The sequence below is a fragment of the Triticum aestivum genome, chromosome 7A, assembly GCF_018294505.1.
Source record: "Triticum aestivum cultivar Chinese Spring chromosome 7A, IWGSC CS RefSeq v2.1, whole genome shotgun sequence".
Lineage (NCBI taxonomy): Eukaryota > Viridiplantae > Streptophyta > Magnoliopsida > Poales > Poaceae > Triticum > Triticum aestivum.
The window spans coordinates 703,575,630-703,581,843 of record NC_057812.1 but is presented as its reverse complement, the minus strand read 5'-3'; the positions used below and the strand labels follow the sequence as shown (position 1 = coordinate 703,581,843).

Genomic DNA, 6,214 nt, shown 5'->3' with positions numbered 1-6,214 from the left:
GACAACTTGATGGTGATGAGATGGCCGAAGTGAAACGGCGGCGGCGGCTGCGATCCCATCGAGGAGACTGGCTGAGGTGAGACCACCGTGGAGACAGTCAGAGGGGCAGCCGGCGCGGTGACAGAGGGCGCGATGGCCGCGGTTGACGCCGCGAAGCCTGCCAGCGGCGCAGTGGCCGAGGGCGCGACAACCGCGGTTGACGGGGCGGCGGCGGTGTGGGCCACAAGCGCCTGCCCGGGCGAAGTAGCAGCCGGCGGGAGCACGAAGAGGGAGCCGACGCTCCGTGTCCCGATCGGCGCCTGAAGGGAGGCGGCATCCAGCGGCCTCGAGAGAAGTGTCGCGAGGGAGGCCGGCAGAAAACCGGTGGCGGTGGAGCCGGACGCAGCGGCGGACGTCATAGCAGTCGGGCGACGGCGACGGCGGGCGCGACGGCGGCGGCAGCGGCGGCGGCGGCGGCGGCGGCGGTTTAGGGTGTTTAGGCGGAAGCGGACGTAACCTAGCGTGATACCATGTAAGACAATAGGCTTTGGGGGGAACCAGCACAACCCTCTAGGGGTGGCCTATCACATATATATATAATGAGGTGGTATACAACATTACAATATACACATGTAAATACAGTCTAACAGGCACAAGGACATTTTTAAGAACATTGCATCCATCCAGAATAAGCACTTGAAGGCCACTTGCCTTAGACAGGTTGTTTGGTAGAATTTCCATCTCATTGTTGCCAGACAGATCAAGTATTTCCAGCTTTATCTTGTCCATGAAGGAGTTGCTTGCGTCTGTTGAAATATCTGGTCCATGTGTAGGCTTGATTATCCTGAGCCTGTGAAGATTACGTAGTCGCCCTTGTAAGCAAGTTGTGTACTGCCAACACAAGACCCCCTCTATGCTTAGCTCCATGAGGTTATGCATGAGATCCATCTTTGCCGGTGATAAGATTTCATTCCAGTGGGTGTAACATAGGTCCAATACCCACAAACTATGCAGACAAACCCACTCAGTATGATCCTCTCCTTCCCCTGTTTTGTCATCTGTACAGTGGTCTAGTCCAATGAATCTTAGGTTATGGCATTTTAGGAAAAGGAGGTGATGCAAAACTGAAGGCACAACAATAGAGAGTCAGTGCACCAAGGTTGCTGGAATGTTCCAACAAACCATTTGGTAACATTGTTTGCTGATCGGACATTACAAATTCCAAGAAGAATGATGATGTCTCTGCAGGTAAAGTTTTCATACCAAGCATTTCCCTATCCCTCGATGTGACTGAAATCCAACGGTATGATCCATCTTCATACACATCATCTTCCTTCACTATGAGGAAAGAAAGCTTGAAATGTGCCTTGAACTTTGTGAGCACATTATCATCACATTTCCAGGTTATTTCTCGGTGCAATGCAGCACTTGTCTCCAATGTTATATCTTTTTCTAGTATTCCATCACATATCCAATAATTGGAAGCAACATCAACCCAATTAGAATTATTCTTGGAAACACTACATTGCAGGAATAGTTTGTACAAACAACAATGGACAACCATTAATTGATTAACTCCCTGGATGCATGGATTGCGAGCAACTATGATGTCAGCCTCTTTACACAGTAGTTCATACAACTATCCAGTTGCTAGAAACCCCATCCTATCATAAATGAAAAGATGAGTGTACCTCAGTTCATGTAGTAGTTCATCTTCTTCGTACTTTTTTATTGTCAACATCCTCCTTCTGTAGGCCCATATCATCACATTGTCACCAAAACTTGTAATCGGAGGAACACCAAAGTTGAATAGGTCAACAATCTCGTTGTCACTACCGTTATGAAAAATCAACACAAATCTGCTGTTTTTCAGAATATTGTTGATCTCTCTTGACACACTTGTTATCTCATTCCTAGATCTCTCATCAGATCCATCAAAATCATCTTGTTCATCCTGGTTATCCAGAATAGCCATTATTGAGCTTTCAAGCTCCAGTTCCTCTGCGATTGCCCTCTGCAATCCTCTTCTATTTTTCCAATCTGAGCAATCTATATGAATTATTCTATCAAGCATAGTTCAGGAGTGGTTTCCCTAGATGGTAGCACTTCTGCTATGGACCTAAGGACAACAGATGCCCCGAATCCATCCCAACCATGAAAATATATGACCCTTCTATCTCCCTGAAGAATTATGAATATCTCCTTGGTCTGTGATCATCAATAGTGCTACCACTGGCAATCTGGATTTAAAACCCAAAATTATGTTAGATCATGGTTGCTAGAAACATCACTAATCTAATTCACACGAACCCAAACTCTGAGTACATGTAGAGAAACAATGGATGCGTCAGTGAATTATACATGACTCAGTACTTCGTCACAGGGTTAATTCACTGTCATATCACTGAGAGACTAGCAAGTTGTTTCCCCTTGTGTATATCCGGACTCCCAGACCTATAGAGCATTCTAACTAGCCACGTACATAGTTGTGTTTTCGCATTTAAAATCATATCCATCCTTTGGTCAGTGAAATCGAAACTATTTATACTTTACATACACAATTAAGATAAAAGTTTGACGTATAAAAAATTAAAAATACATGGAACCATGAAAATCTCGACATAATTAGATGGATGAATAAGTATATCATTAACATAAATTGCACAAGAGTATTACCTGTACAGGAATCTTCATGATGAAATTCTCTATCAAGATCAAGAAACAAAAGCAGCGGCAGACAAACCAATCTAACCCATCGGGTGAAGTTCTGTAACCACTGCCTGCATGCACAACAACGACAACGTGTTACATTTGAGCTTCATCATTGTTAATTAACCAATAACACCCTGTGCTATTTTCGCTAGAACAGGGTACAAGGTCAGGGCTGGAGCATCAAACAGAGCTAACAAAAATGCCACTATTTTTCAGTAGTATGTGCGTACCTTGACAGTGGACAGGAGGAGCAGCTTGAGAAACAGAGACTCGATTTCAAGTATTTGACGTTCTGTGGCTTTTGATCAGAGCATAGGTTTGCCCTCTTCGTCAGTTTGGCCTATGAAACATGGAAATCAGCCATTCATTCTCTAAACTAAGAAAGGCACAATTCCTTGCGTGTTATCCCCATACACTAGAATGGGTTCCTTTTTTCTTTTCGCCAGAGCATGCAGTGATGATGATGCCTGGTAGTGTATACCAGAATTCTCTACAATCTGGTAGTGATGTAAAGCAGCAGCAGCAAAGTAACACGCGTCTTTTTTTTAGTACAGTAATTAACATCTTTGCTCAAAGCAGATTCATAAACAGGTCCGGCGGATAATCTGGGGCACTTGGTGGAATGAGACAATAAAAACAGAATGTACGTAAATGTTGCCACTGGGAACTCAAAGCAGATGAGGCATATTGGGCGGCATGGAAATGTTATAATAAATCTGAGACATACCGTCGATCCTCCGAGGACCAATCAATCACACGACCACGACACCGAGATTTGTTAATGAGGTTCATTCGATATGGCTACATCCCCGGGGTCTGACTATGGACGCTCCTTCCCATGACACCGCTACAATACCACACCCGGTCGCCCTGGACACCGGCGCATGCCGCCGGCTTCCCCTGCGTTCCAGTGCTATTATGTTGGCATAGTTTACATCGTGTGTCTACCCCCACTATATATGAGAGGCCTAGGATACAAATGTCCTACTAGGACACGACTCCATATCCTATGTAAACACAATACAACTCCTAGTCCAACTGTAACCTACCTTGTACACAATATTCGACACAACTCTAACAAACTCCACCTTGGCGAATATTCTCCACCACCTTGAATTTGTCCATTTGTCAAACTTTTATATACATTGGACTTGAGCTTATCCGACTAGGCTTCCAGCGCCCGTGCCTTGTGCTTCGGATCGAATCCGACCTCACTTCCACGTCGATACGCGTCGCCGCCATGTGCACACGACGCCTTGCCCAAATCGTTGAAGTCTTCTGCAGTCCTGCTATGATGCTGCCGCCGCCCGATCTATCCGATCGCCTCACAACAACAGCTGCTGCTTGCCCTGGGCCCACTGGCCTGCCTTGCGCTGCGTTCCGTCCATCGCAATTGATCTCGCTGAGACCGACTTGATTTAGAACATTGCACGATGCCTGCCTGCCGCCGCCGCCGAACCGATCTGACCGCTGCCTTAGTTGCTTCTGATTGCTTCTAAACCTGCTGCTTTGGCATCCGTGTCACAATCGTCATTGACCTTCACATCAGACCTGCTCTGCTGCGGACCGTCAATAGATCGAAAACAAAACACGACACCTCCTTTTGAGACCGACCATCGCAGCTTTTCCTCTCGATCAACTTTCCCACGACCTCCGAATAACCTAGCTCATGATACCACTTGTTAGAATAAATCCGAGACATACCGTCGATCCTCCGAGGACCAAGCAATCACACGACCACGACACCGAGATTTGTTAACGAGGTTCACCCGATATGGCTACATCCCCGGGGCCTGACTATGGGCGCTCCTCCCCATGACACCGCTACAATACCGCACCCGGTCGCCCTGAACACCGGCACATGTCGCCGGCTTCCCCTGCGTTCTGGTGCTATTATATTGGCATATGTTACATCGTGTGTCTACCCCCACTATATATGAGAGGTCTAGGATACAAGTGTCCTACTAGGACACGACTCCACATCCTATGTAAACACAATACAACTCCTAGTCCAACTGTAACCTATCTTGTACACAATATTCGACACAACTCTAACAGGAAACATACCCATGAGGTCCTGAATATAGTCTCAGACACATAATGACGCTATGCATTATAAATTTTCAGTTATGATATGCGACTGTCAAGACAGTCGATGCCAAGGTTAACAAGTACATTTGAAAGCAACAATGTAACAATCTAAAATGCATACGTCAGAATCTGGCATGAAGTTCATGTTCAAAGCTCACCCATTTAACCGAGAGCAGAAATAACCAAAATGATGGCGAGAAGCTACAAACCACAACAACAATCAGTCAGAGCCATTCCAAAAATTACATAATCAATCGGTTAAAAATTTCAGCAAGATTCTTCAGAATTTCCACGGTTGTCACATATTATATCACAAAAATGACATCACACATAGCAGGTTTGAACAACATAATAATGTTCCATGACAACACATAGCAAAAAAAGATGCAGACGTGCGAAGACAAAACACAAAATGAGATACACTGGACTGTTAGCTTATTCTTTAATCTTTGTCGTGCGTGTTTAGTCAACTTTGTAACTGTTTGCTCTTGGTAATCAACTCGGCAGCCAAGTACTGTACTCTCCAGTATACAAAGCATGGGGCATTGTGTAGCCTTTCACCTGGTGAGTAGCAGCATGGTAGAGAGTGCCATAAACTCTGGCAGCCAAGTAGTGTACTCTCCTGTGAGCAGAGTGTGGTCAGCAATTCCGGTCATGGAGAAGCTGCTCATGTAATGTGTATCAGGCTCTCTAATATCTATTTAGTAGAGAGTGTCATAAACTGAAAAAGACCCGCCCTTCTTTTTCTTTTTCTTTTTTTGCTCACTTTGGAACACATTGATGGTAGAGCAAAAAATTCAATGTGTTGCGTACTCTGTTTCTTCTACCATCCTTTGCTCTGGACTGCTACGTTTAGATCTTGCTGTTGAGTCCACCAGAAAAGTGAGACATGTCAGTGGCTGGCATCACCTTTGCATAGGTGCTCTCTTTCTTTGAGCGTTTGCTACAAGTTGCTTCTTCTCCGGAAGAAACCTCTATCCTTGCCCGGGGCACCCGGTGCCTGTGCTTTGATCAAAACAGATTCAGCAAACAGCAGCCTTGCCCCAGATCTTTGCATACCCAGTTTGAAGATACATTATAATCTACAAGTATAGGTAAATAAGGCTGGAAGTGGCAAATCATCATTGTACAAAATAGGCAGAGTGTAGCTCTGACGAAACATTGGCAACATGATAACACACCCACGAATATACTATCTGTGACACAAAATGAGGTTTTAGGATTTTTCAGGTATGATGCGCGACCTAACAACGGAGTAGATGCCAAGATTGGCAAACAAATCAGCAGAAAAATATAACAATCCACACACATTTATACAATCAGCTATTACCTATTAGTGTATACATCCCTCAATGAAACCATGTGTTGGATAAACAGCAACTACATTCACAGGAGGGCCAAAGGCCAATACATATACATGTGTATGGTAAAA

At 45.0% G+C, this 6,214-nt stretch overlaps 1 long non-coding RNA gene across 1 annotated transcript; it reads right to left on the bottom strand.

Annotated features, from left to right (window-relative positions):
- Positions 1-543: 543 nt before the first annotated feature.
- Positions 544-3,094, bottom strand: LOC123155017 (uncharacterized). Its single transcript, XR_006477161.1, has 3 exons — positions 2,922-3,094; positions 2,656-2,759; positions 544-2,219 (listed from the first exon to the last, which is right to left on the bottom strand). It is a non-coding gene; the product is annotated as an uncharacterized lncRNA (long non-coding RNA).
- Between the last annotated feature and the right edge of the window lie 3,120 nt (positions 3,095-6,214).